Source organism: Schistocerca gregaria, chromosome 3, assembly GCF_023897955.1.
Source record: "Schistocerca gregaria isolate iqSchGreg1 chromosome 3, iqSchGreg1.2, whole genome shotgun sequence".
NCBI classification, from domain to species: Eukaryota; Metazoa; Arthropoda; class Insecta; order Orthoptera; family Acrididae; genus Schistocerca; species Schistocerca gregaria.
Window position 1 is genome coordinate 710,561,993 of NC_064922.1, and position 14,267 is coordinate 710,576,259.

Consider the following 14,267-nt stretch of genomic DNA (forward strand, 5'->3'; position numbering starts at 1 on the left):
GCACGGAGATCCGTACGCTATGGCTGCTCAGGGGAAACTGAGCAGCCATAGCGAAGGGATCTCCGTGCCGGCACGTTCACAGGAGCTCAGTCCGTCAGTTCACCTGATGATGGCGACATGTTTGATCGCCTAAATATTGTGCCCGTTGGACACTATAGACCGGCAGTACACACGTGGATATTTTGATTATCAAATACGCCGGGAGAAACTCAAGAATCACGTTATGTATATATTATTTAAGTCTCCTGAGTGGGCGTGCCAAGTTTCCGCCATTTCCGACGGAGAGTAGCTGCAGGTCAGTTATAAATTGGCGTCTGCAGAGAAAAAAGCTATAGAGAATGTTCACAAACACTTGTGAAGAGTCTGTCGACAGAAGCACAGCTAGTCAATGGGCACTGGGGATGAAATCCTTACAAGGCTGTTTGGTGGAACTCCACGTTTTGCAGCGGTCTGGGAGACAATTCACGGCTATCACATCTGACAGCCTGACTTAGCCAGCTCGGACTTCCACTTGTTTGGGCCAATAATGGGTGCTCTTCGTAGAAGACATTTTGAGGACGATGAGGAGGCGATTCACATAGTGAAGCACTGGCTCCGCCACCAGGAGGATTGGTACCGACAGGAATACACAACCTTGTTTCGCGCTGGAGGATGGTCATAGAGCAGGATGGACATTACGTGGAAAAATTTGGTATGTAGATAAAACACCAGTATTACGTGCGTGTAATTTTCATTATGTTCAGTAAAGAATTGTTGAAGAAAAAAATGCGGTGCATTACTTTTTGGAAAATCCTCGTAAAATGAAAATACTGTTAACTGGTGGCTAGTAGTCAAGTGAATTTTACTTAAGTGTGTCGATAGCAACTATAAAATAGCAGTAGCTGTGCCGTTGTTTACCTTCGCGTATGGAGAGTCGGTCGCTCTGTGAGCAGAGGAGCATAGAGGAAGCAGAGCAGTTTGAGTCATGTACGCGGATCTACTTCGTTAACCCGCTAGAACTGAGAGCACGGTCCGAGTTAACAGGGGAAGGAAACTGCAGTTCTGTTCTAACTATTGGCTGTTCCATAATTATCCGTTGCTCTGGGGACGACTCGTGGTCCTCAACCAGCAGCAGAAACTGTAGCAACTCAGCGTTGTCGTCAACTGCATTCTTCGTCGTCTGCACAGCTGTTAGTGTTTAAAGTGACCAAGTGTAACTCGTATTGTATTGGCATTTCGCAATGTTATTTCTTTCACAGTTTTCGACTACCTTTCACGAATAATAACCAGCAATAGTTAACACTTGTATGACTCCTGTGTTGTCATTGTCCTCAGATACTGTTACCAATGAGGGTTGCTTTTCTTTCAATGTCGTCATCGAGTTTCGTAAAAATATGAAATTTGATTAACTATTTACTGACACATTTGTTTGTTTGCTAATAAGCAGTTTCACTCTAAATTTTGCTGCCTCATTAACTGATCATTATTGTCTTCCACAACAAGAGCTAAAATAAACTACAATTTTGACTATTAGTTTCAGTTACTTTAAGTAACGTAAAATATCGCTGGCGAAACTAATAACTAAAGACAAAACACAGATTAAGAGTGCGCAATTTCATTCATTCTACAGTTAGCTTAGCGAGTGACTTCTCTTGGCTTAGTATGTATTTTTTTGTATTAAAAGTAAAATGAGTTGCTCATTTGCGTAAAGTAAGTTCAGTTCAATCATTCAGTGATTAACAGGAAACTGTTTTCTTCAAAATTTTGTATTATGTTACGCTGAGGTTAGTGAAAGTCATTTTTTACGAATCAGAGTTTCAGATACAGCCAGTCATTTATTTAAACTGCAATCTTATTTAACTTCCCTTTTAAGATTTAGTATTTCAGATTAAATAATTGCAAACTCAGTGCTTTCTGATTCATCTACTTTCTCTTGAACTTCGGTTTTGTGGAAAAGAGTGACAACCCACTGTTACCACACAGATGATTATTTACCTAATTTTCTTTGTCCTTACGTTTCTTAAGATTTTGGGGATTCATTGCCCTAGTGGGCAATCAGTATTTTTTGTATCATCAGTATTTTTTCAAAATTATTGTCAGTTCTTAGATTAGATTCTTTCTTCAGAATGGTCTGTTGTACACTTTCCTCCTACTAACCAGTATTATTTTCATTCGATAAGGATAGCCTTACTCACTGTAAAATTTCTTTACGCATACGCTTTCACGCTCACTTATATCGCAACCGAGTAGGGCGATTAGGAAAGCGAAGTGTACATACTGCAGTTGTAGATAAATTTAGAAAAATATACAGAGGTTTCAACAGAATCCATTTCAAGAGAGACTCACGTAAGGCATCTTACAATACCCATCTGAAGAAGCAAATTAAAAAAAACCAAAAACAAGAGATTAGCCGCTACTCATCACTTTCAACCTCAGAAGTTAGATCAAAACGGAGGAAGGGCTGTGGATGGCTTGATGCCATCATTGGCAAGGCTGCTGATGTCATCAATAAGGAAATGATCTCATTTATATACAAGAGCAGCGCACACTGCACACGCAGTGACTGGTACTGATTGAGAGTTGCCATTCACTTCCTATATTTCATCTATGTGGCATGTATAAGGTGAGTTGATTTTCTCCCTCAGCAGGTTTACAGATATACGAAGCATCAGATTGAGAATGGCTGCTATAACAGAACCTAACTGTTCAGTGGGATTATTTCATAGTTGATCAATTATCTATATACGACTAGCATATTGCATATCAGCCAGGTTTTTGCACATATACATTTTAATATCACAGTCTTGTTCGTTGTAAAATGATATATTTTCTAAATCTTTGTTGATCTGGGTAGGGCATCTGCCACCACATTATAACGGCCTCTGGCATGTACAACTTTAAAGGCATATTTCTGGAGTACCAATGACTATCTTTTAAGTCCTGCTGGCAATAACGTAAACTTAATATGAAAACTAGATGCCTTATAGTCACAATACACATTGATACTGTGGCCACATCAATAATAAGAAAATCTTTTTAACGCCCATACCACTGCCACAGCTTCAAGTTAAGTTGTGGAGCATGCTCTCTCACGATTTGTGAGAAATGTGCTAGCAAAGTCTATTATGCATTCTGTCGGTTTGCCGTTTATTTGTCGGGTTGAAATGAACACAGCCCCAGTCCAGTATTGGACATATCAGCTGAGAGAACAAAAGTGCTCATTCACAATTCGAAGGTATAACAATTCAGAACAGGGGAAGAATGTGTTTGTTTTTGTCAAACGCCTGTGCATGACCAGTACAACTGTGAATGTTTTTCATGCGGTTTAAGGCTTCACATTTTTTTGAAAAAGTATTTGGAACTAGTCTGCAATAGAAACGGAAAAGCTGATGACGGGATATCGGATTATTCCTACATCAGTGGATTGGAAAGTTCTTGACAGCACTTAATTGGGAGTTCTTACGTTTAGTTTCTTCTTTCGTAATTATATGACCAAAAATGTTCTTTTATATGGTTCTAACACGGAATTTTTCGTATTCTATGTAACTCCAGCCTCCTTCAATTTCTGTAGGACTATGTCTAATAATACAGGGTCTTTTGACGAAGTAGGTATAGCTATCAGTAAGCCACCGACAAGCAACACAACTCTGAAGAATAACTCAGATACGTTGTGCAACGGCAGAACTTAGTTCAAGCCAAGTGCCAACGAACTGAAATAGCGTACGCCAGCAAAAGAAAAATCACTACATTTCAGCGACTCTTTTCGAGAGAAATGTGCCTGTATAAATGTCTCAAGTCATTGGTAGACAGATATGTTACCTATGTAAGATCTGAAAGTGTTGTTTAAATTTGTTTTTTAAGTGTAGACTTCATCTATCAGTCTATTTGTCGGTGGTGCATCCAGTATTTCATGCATTCTACCGCCCAGCCTTGAGGCTACCAGAACTGAACGACAGCAGAAACTCTTGAAAGTTTGGTCCTAACCAGTATAGAAACTTTCGTATTTCTACTGCTACTGCTGGTCGTTTGGTCCAATGACCACTGACAATACTTATCAGTAGGTTTATTGAGGATACGCAGCTAATTTACATTTATATCAAGAAATAAAGCTGGGAGGTCCTTCAAGTAAAGTATCACATTGTATCAGTATTTTCTGTAATTCAGTGCTTTCTGTAGGATAGAATGAATTTGACTCAATAACTGTCTCATTTATGGCACCCAGTACATTCACGTTGCTGTGATACAAGCTGCTATGACACATTCAACTGTCTAGTATCATCATACTCTCCGACAAAACTAACTTTCATTCTCTGGCATTATTTCCCACAGCTTACTACCGCACTAATCAAATCAAGAATAACGTCTTGTCAGTCTACTCTAACACATAGTTTGCCAACGGAGAGGGATATAATTGCATCCTTCTCATTTCTAAAATAAATTCCTTCAGGGAAGTCGGTTGTGATACTATCCAAAATTCATAACCTATAACAAAACATCATTTCCTCCTATTTAAATTGTGTTTGGACATGCATCATTACTAAGTTTGGGCCAAACAGCTTTCATATCCTAACACCGACTCACAGAGAGTGTATACATGTTCCGCCGGTTGCAGAGTCTCTTAAATAGATTCCCAAAGGGCGCACTTCATTATGGACCAATCTCTAAGATCACCAGAACAGGTAACGCATCAACCGTGGTTTTAAAGACAAACAGCGCCACTCATTTTATATCCTTAGTTAAATTAGTGTTGTCTTCGTGCAAATCGTCTTTCATAAACGCTTCATTCTTAGATCTAGTTAAGTCGAAGGTATCATACATGCCACTACTGTTCACAAAAAACGGATCAGGGAGGCAACTTCCAGCCACATATGATTTTGCTATTTATTGCTTTTGCAGTCAGTGAGAACCTCAGATTTGTCACATCCAGTTCATGCCTCTATGTGAAACGTCCCCTTAAAACAATTATACAAGACTGTGCTTAAAGTGACACACAATATTTTTGGCGCAACGCAATCTGACTTCCAAAAATCCCTACGAAAGCCCTGACTAACATTAACCTATACGTTTCACAAATCACTTACCTCACAAAATTCTTCGTTGCTCAAGCTACTGCAATACAGCGAGCGCCACTACTGCCAGCTCAAGAAAAGATTCAAACTACTGAAGGCACTAACTACTGATAGGCATAGTTAGCAAATGAAAGATTTTAATACAGAACAAACAATGTATGTACCTTAATAGTCATAATATACATAGCAGTTCATGACATCCAGTCTTACAAATTTCAAAACTCCGCCATCTCTCTCCCCACGTCCACCACTGCTGGCGGCTCACCTCCAACTGCGCAACGCTACGCGCTGTTAACATCCAGCTGCTCAACCCTACAATGGCGAGTATTACAACAATGCCACCCAGCCACAGACTGCACACAGCACAGCCAGTGATTTTCATACAGAGCACTACGTGGCGTTACCAATAAGAAAACCTAAACAGCCTACTTACATAGCCCCCATGATCCACATAAAAAATTTTACAAATTGTTTTGTGCAGTGGCCAATAATGATGTGATAAAATTTTTCATAATTACAATAACAAAGATATCAAATGCACACACTTATTGATACAATGTTGGTCTAAAGCTAAAATTTTCTCACAGTCCATAAAGACAGTCCTGATCGTTCATCACAGTAAAATTCCAGTGTTTTTCTCAAGGTCTGAGCAATAAAAGAAATTGCACTTGGAAGTATCTAAGCAGTCTTGAAGCAGTAGTGTTGTCCATCCAACGGAAAGACAGTGCTGACTCCTGACATGCAGACAGGTAATGGGCCACAGCAGAGTCAGTTGACATTCAAGACTATCGGTAGGTACGTCATCACAGAGCAGACCCACTGCAGTCCGGTAGAGATTACTATTGGTGGGCTACCAGAGGTGCAGACCCACTGCAGTCCTTGTAGAAATAATTGTATTGGTTGTTCATTAAAGGTGTTGACCCACTGCAGTCCTTGTAGAAATAATGGTATTGGTGGGTCATCAAAGGTGCAGACCCACTGTAGTCCTTGTAGAGACCGCCAGCAGCCATCTGTTGCAACTGTGCAGGTGCACAATCACCTCTGAGGAGTCTTGCAGAGAATACAGCAAGTCCATAAACCACCACTTGTCCACTCACAAAGAATTTGTTTGAAATGTCCTTAGAACCAGCAGTGCTGTTACCCAGTCCCTTGCTGAATTATTAACACATGTGCAAACACTATCAGTCCCTACTTCTCACATATTGTCTATATACTATGACCAACAGAATGTGTGCAGTGAAATGTAACTTACAAGTTATTTAATTTGAAGAACTGGTGTCAATTACAATTTTATAACATCAGAATACAATAACAAAGGTACAAAGTATATAATTAAAGGGCATAATAGTACAGATAACATTTGCAGTAATACAGGCTTTACAAAAGAATAGAAATAAACATGCACATCCATGTTACAAAAATTATGACATAAGTACATACATAAAGATCAGAATAACTTTTGAAACATCAACTTCACACATGAGCATTAGAACAAAATAATTAATGTCTAAACATCTTTATGAAGTAAATAACATGTTGTTAATGCAAATTATACTTGGGGGTAACAGTATTCCTCATCACAATGAATGTAGCTTAGTATTAGAAAAGAAAAAAATTCTATGAAACAGTACACAGAGACAGGAAGAAAACAAATACACAAGGGTACACAAACGCATAGTGGGTTAACACAAAAGGAAAGGACAGTGTTTGTTTTCAGTGTAACATTTGGTACTTCAGTTCAACCCAAAACTTCATTCTGTAGATCTCTCGTCATATCTCAACATTTGTTTCCACCAAAAATATCCTATTCAAGCATGCTTTCTCTATTTTGCTCACATCCTCTTTCAAAAATAGTTTTTCTCCACTGTACACTACTTTTTTTTGGCCAAATAATTTTCTTATAGCTTCTCAATGCATTTCTTCCAATTCAGCATAGTTAGTTTCTTATATAGTCTACCCCCTCTTAAGCTAACTTAAATCTACTGAGCTCAGATGCTAAACTAAGGGACGACGCAATGCACCAGCACAAAACATGTAAAACCCACAGAAATGAAAAAAAAATGCAAGTAAGCAAAGCAAGCAGCAATAAATGTAATAACTTATACCTAAACATAACAAAGCTCAAGCAGAAAAAATAGTACACTAAAGACAACAACACAGATAAGGCAAATGTATATTCACATCTTAATGTCTATATAATTAAAGTGGTGCACCACAAATACTTATTTTATGAAATAAATTACCAAGAACTTGTAAAGAAAATTATGTATGCAGTTCCTATGAAGGGAAATGTCCTTTTGTGCTCCCTCATTTTTTTGAATACATCATCAAGTTATTATTTACTGGATCTGTAGGCATAAAATATTTATATTAGTACATCCATTACATTTTATAGTAACCAATGCTGTAGTGCAGCTAGAAACTAGATATTAAACAAAATAGGCAAAGCAAGGCGTGAAACGTCATTCGCTAGCCATATGGCGTTTCATAGTGCAGTAAACAATCTTTCAACTAGCAAGACAATAGACATGAAACGTTTCTCATCATTTCATTTCAGTAAATATCATAAATTAAGAACTCTACAGTGTAATCATGTTTTCAAGTTTGAGCGTGTCGTATTTGCGATGCTTTCTACAAAGGAATGAATGTCAATAGCGAGGATAATGGCCTCTTTTTTTTCACCTAATAGCTTTCTTTTGTCAGACGACTACCTCGCAGCTGGGCGTCCAAAACGCATTACGTCAAGGTCACTTATCTTTCTTACTGAAATATTTACGACAGCAGTTTCCGCTACAGTGACAGTCTCATATAAAAAAATTTCACAGGTTGAGAATTTGCGTTACAAATGTGTAGAAACAAAATCCTATAAATATAACAGAGTCAAAAAATTTTTCGACTGCATTGTAATACATTCACGCATGTACACACATTTCATAATTCTTAAAGTGCGATTCTTGGTTTCCAACATCCTTTTCCACAAATCAGAGTCCCTATTTATTCCTTATTCCTTATTCCTTACTTTATTACACATATACATATTTGTAGACACTTCTTCAATATTTCATTTCAAAATAAATACGTAACATAATCAAATAACTCATATAGCATCAGCTTATTGATCATAAACATAACGCAACAGCGAAATACACATCGTCATCGTAACATCATAAAACCTCAGCCAAATCTCAAAATCGTCGTAGCTTCCTCCAATAATTTGAAAACCTTAAAAAAATTTCTGCTCATGTCAAAAGTGTCATCTACCTCAAACGTACTTTAAAAATCATGATCTCATACCAAATGTGTCATTCAAAGCTCTCACAGCATCACAATGGTTCCGAAAAAATATGAACATTTCACAAAGTACAGACAAAATACAAATTCATAAGTCTGAAGTCATCTTAATGTAATTATATCCTCAGGTGTTACAGAACACAGCAATGGAATGAAATGTATCATGGAAAACCTCTTATCATTGTACTTCAAATATCTTTAAAAATAAATGTTTAAGTACAAAATTAATCACTCAAATACGTGTACGGTAGCGCTAAACTGTGCGTCTTGTTGTAAGATAATCTCTGTGGAAGTGTCGTAGTTATCGTCCTCTGAAAGCTAAGTTCTGCTGAAGTCAATGTACTTATCTCATGATAAACAAAATTGAAATGCTTTGCGTATAGATATCGTAGTTGTTACGCTTATTGCCGTGATTAAGTAAGTACTGTACTGTAACGTATTGTTGTGCTACAGAAAAGGCTGTCTCATTGTAGCTATACCACGAAGTTACTACTAAAACATGTTTTCCTCTCCAGAAGAATTCAGAAAAACGGTGCAGATATAAAACAGATACACCGCAAAAGCACAATGTAAATTGTGTCACACATTAGTAGCGTCGTTATATAATCGTGTAGCTATCAAAGAAATCAAATGCTAAGTCAACTTTAATCTCACAGAAAGTACTTCAAATAAAGGATGTATTTTCAACTAAACCAAAATGTTGCATTAAAATCTCACTAACAGTATATGTTCTAAGTATGTAAGCCTTGTAGTCGTTACGTAATCGTGCAACTAACAAGTAAGAATGTACAACTAACAACAATGTGTCGTCTGTTCACTATAACAATGCATTCATAATTTCTGTTTAAAAATGTTCCCTAGGTTCTAGACTGGACGTTTAAGTACAAAACATTGTTGCATGTGAACAGTTTCTCAGTGGGACAAAACATACTAGAAATATGAAGTGAAATGTTTGATGGCAAAGACAAAGTTAAAAAGCAGATTATCTTTCAATAAACGGTTTTACATGTAAAATGTGGTGTAAACCCTTACTCTTCCTAGTACGCAGAGTTTCAACTTCAACGCAATTATCATGTGGTATACGTCGGATTCTGTAAGGTCCATTGTAAACTAGAAACAATTTGTGACTCAAGTATTTCTTCTTATGTGACAATGAATGAGCTTTAATGAGAACTCTCTGACCAATATATAATTTCTTTGCATTTGCTATACCGTGTAATTTTCTCCTTTTGTATGCAGCAGAATTTATATTTTTAATAGCCAAGTCAATTATGTCTTTGTGTCGAAGTTTACGCGTATTCGGAAAAGGTACAAGCTCTCTGATTCTGTTTGGTGGTTTTTTATTCTTCAGTACAGGAACAGGTGGTAAAGCAGTGGAGTCATGAGGCATTTCATTCTGCACGTTTTGAAATAAGTGTAAATATCTGTCCCAATGCTATTGCTTTCTGTGACAATAAAGTCTGCAAAGCTTATTGATTTCTTTCATAATCCGTTCAGACGCGTTACAATGTGGTGAGTACAATGAAATAAAAACAGATTTGATTTTATGGTTACGAAGCATGCGTGACCAAACAGCAGATCTGAATTGCGGTCCGTTATCTCAAATGACTTTACTAACGTGTCCAACTAGACGTTAGAAATTTTTAACGAAGGTGATAGATACAGACCGTCCAGTGGCTTTACGTAACGGAGTGAAAGAAACAAATTTTTGAAGTAAGTTCAACAGCGACTAGAACTTACGAAAATCCTTTAGATGTTCTGACAAGCGGTCCCAAGAGAGCAACAGCAGCAAATTCTTTTAATTTAGAAGGAATGATAGGAAACAATGGAGCACGATGAGACACAGTAGATGGTTTCGCCATTTGACAAAGTTTACAAATAGACAAGACTCTTCGAATACTCTTTTCCATATTATTAAAATAATTCGGTAGGACAAAGGTGAAGTTTTTGGGGTTTATAATTTCTTCTGAAGGCATTCAGCAGGATCCTGAAAAGTTAGAAGCAATCAGAGCCATTCCAGTACCATCCACAAAAAAACAAATCCGCAGTTTTCTAGGTCTCGTAAATTTTTACCGTCGTTTTCTGAATATGCAAACTCTAGTTAGACCAAAACTTTGTTCTCTCACTGGAAAAAATACTATTTGGAACTGGGACGAACAAACACAGTTGGAATTCAATTCCTTGAAAGAATCGCAACATAAAACTTGTCCCATGCTTGAAAAGTATAGCAAAATAAGCTACTAACCGAAATAAAAACAGCCGGCCGCGGTGGTCTCGCGGTTCTAGGCGCGCAGTCCGGAACCGTGCGACTGCTACGGTCGCAGGTTCGAATCCTGCCTCGGGCATGGATGTGTGTGATGTCCTTAGGTTTAAGTAGTTCTAAGTTCTAGGGGACTAATGACCACAGCAGTCGAGTCCCATAGTGCTCAGAGCCATTTTTTTTTTAAATAAAAACAAATAGCGTGCTTCGTTATCAGAGGTCGTATGCTGTATCAGACAAAGCACTTCTTTGCTTTGACAATCTCTGGTTACTTTCGTAATAACGCCAGTTTGGCTAACTCGAGTGTACATAATGTTCAGAATGTGATTTTCACTCTGCAGCGGAGTGTGCACTGATATGAAACTTCCTGGCAGATTAGAGCTGTGTGCCAGACCGAGACTCGAGCTCGGGACCTTTGTCTTTCGTGGGCAAGTGCTCTACCGTCTGAGCTACCCAAGCACGATTCACACCTCGTCCTCACAGCGTTACTTCTGCCAGTATCTCGTCTCCTACATTCCTAATTTCACAGACGTTCTTCTGCGAACCTTGCAGAACTAGCACATCTGGAATAAAGGATATTTAGGAGACATGGCTTAGCCACAGTGTGGAGGAAGTTTCCACAGTGAGATTTTCACCCTGCAATGTGGCTAATGTCTCCGAAATATCATGTATTCCAGGAATTCTAGTTCTACAACGTCCGCAGAAGAGCTTCTGTGAACTTTGGAAGGTAGGAGACGAGTTACTGGCAGAAGCAAGGCTGTGAGGACTGGTAGTGAACCGTGCTTGAGTAGCTCAGACAGTAGAGCACTTGCCAGCGAAAGGCAAAACTCCCGAGTCTGAGCCTCTGTCCGGCACACACATTTTTTAATCTGCCAGGAAGTATCATATTGTACATAATGGTTTAGGAAGGAAGAAACTTTTAGAAATATGTTACAGCAATCGTCATCATCCCTACTGCTTCTTCCTGCAAGGAAGTTTCATATTGTACATAATGTTTTAGGAAGGAAGAAACTTTTAGATATATGTTACAGTAATCGTCATCATCCCTACTGCTTCTTCCTGGGAACATTGATAATATTGGAGCTTGATGTTCAAGGCTGTTGATGAAGACTTTATCTCTGGCTTATTAACATCGCCTGTGCAACGGAGATTTAATGCTGCATAGAGAAATTTCTAATGAAAACCATAAATAAATGCTATTTATTGCGCAGAATTGGTTCAAAGCTATATCACATTTCAACATAACCTCCACCACCCTCAATGCAAGTCCTCCAGCGCTTAGAAACTGCATAAACTGCTTTAGAAAAAAAACTTCTTTTGGTAGTGCGCGCAACCACTCATGCACCGTGTGGCACACGTCTTCATGAGAACGGAACTTCTTTCTTTCTATAGCATCTATGAATGGTCCAAACATTTGGAAACCATTTGGGGCAAGGTCTGGTGAGTATGGTGGAGGAGGAAGACACTCAGAATGTAGGTCTGTGATTGACGCAACTGTTTTACGGGCAGTGTGGGGCCTTGCATTGACATGGTACAAAAGGATATCTCTTGACAGCAATCCGCGTCGTTTTGATTTGATTGCAGGCCTCAGATGATTTTTTAGGAGATCTATGTATGATGCACTGGTGACAGTGGTTCTTCTAGGCATGTAATGGTCAAACATGACGCCTTTTTCTCCCCAAAAGAGAGTCAGCATAACCTTCCCTGTTGAGGGCTCTCATCGAAACTTCTTTTGTTTTGGTTATGAGGAATGACGCCATTCCTTGCTCGCTTAGTTCATTTACGGTTGGTCGAAGTGATTCCAGGTTTCGTCCCCAGTAACGAATCTTGCAAGGAAGCCATCACCTTCTCGTTCAAAGCGCCGAAGATTTCTTCAAAAGCATCAACACGTAGTTCTCTCATTCCTGGAGTCTGCTGCCGTGGCACGCATCTTGCATATACTTTGTGAAACTGGAGTACATCATGCACAATGTGGTGTGCTGACCCATAACTAATCTGTAAACATGGTGCAATGTCATTCAGTGTGACTCGGCGGTTTTCCTTCACTAAGGCTTCAACTGCTGCAATGTCCTGTGGAGTCACAACCCGTTGTGCCTGACCTGGACGAGGAGCATCTTCCACTGAAGTCACACCATTTGCTAACTTCCTACTCCATTCGTAGATTTGCTGCTGTGACAGACATGCATCACCGTACTGAACCTTCAATCGTCGATTAAATGCCACAGATTTCACACCTACACTACGCAAAAACCGAATAACAGATTGCTGTTCTTCCCTGATGCAAGTCTCAAGTGGGGAGGCCGTCTTTATACTGATACTGCAACGGTATGTGTACATCTGCTCTATGCTGCCACCTACAGGTCATTCTGCACGCAGTTTTTAGCACGCTCACCAACTTGCAGTATAACGGCGCGAAATTTCGATTTGTTATTACTAATTTTAGGTTTTCAGTTGACTCACCCTCGTATGTACGCTAGATCGTTAGACTTCGATACCAGGTACGGTAGCTCTCGCATACAACAGACACACAGATTCAGCGTTCAAGGTTCCTGCAACATTTTTGTCATTGGATATTCCATTTCAGAGCAGAAAATGTTACTAAATAAGCTATGAGGCATTTAAACAGTAAGGAGACCAATGGCAACCGGTTAATACCATTTCTTACGACAAACATAATGTCTTCTCTAGACCTCGAGGCCACCTGTCAGGTGTCCTACATTAACCACTTGTTTTTAATACAGAAATTCTCATGGTCACTCTTCACGCAGTAAATGACTAGAAATGTTGACACAGGACTAAGCCAATGCTGTAATACGAGTTATATGGCCGATAAAAGAATTACTTAACTTCTTACTGTAAATACCTCAATGAATGAATGCAAATTAAGAGGAGAAGAAAAGATTAAAGTGCGCAATACATATGGGTACAGAAAAGAGTTGGTTGTTTAGTCTTATAAATAGTAGTATAAATTAGCAGTCTACATGTAGGCAGTCTGCAGTTTATGGCAGTAAATGCGATTCACTGTGCAAAAAATTATCACTGTCCTGTTGTTTGTTTCTGTTGTTGTCAGGTTATTTCTGCGAATTCACTTGCTACGCTTCTGTCGACTCCTGCAACCATTCTCCTCACTAAATCACGACTCGGTCACTAACGATTTTTTTAGCCACACACAAGCATCTCCGCAAGTTCTAGCATAACAGAACATCTGCATCCAGAAAATTTGAAGCATCATACTGGCTCATACAACCAGATAATTTTGGGTATATTCATAGAATCAAAATATTATACTGAAATTAATACAGGAAATAAAACAGGAATAATGGGGCTTCCTCAACACATCTCGAAAACTGTATTCCCATGAGACTGAAAAGTAGCGCCTTTTTCTGAAGCTCATTGTTGTTTCATGGCTAACATTAGAAACTTAACATTTCCTTACAATAACTTCCACGGACGTATCAAATCATTCTCACATTATTTCTGTTAGAGTCGTCAAGACGATTTCAGTGACATATGATCTTCCGAAACAACGATTATTTATATAATAGCTCTATCCGGCCACCCGTTGATGAGATTCAGTCTAGTTAAATGGAAAAGAAAGAAATGTGAAAGCACGGTGTAATCTCCTTTTCCCCTCTGTCTCTGTCTCGCCTATCCCTCCTCTTTGTCAA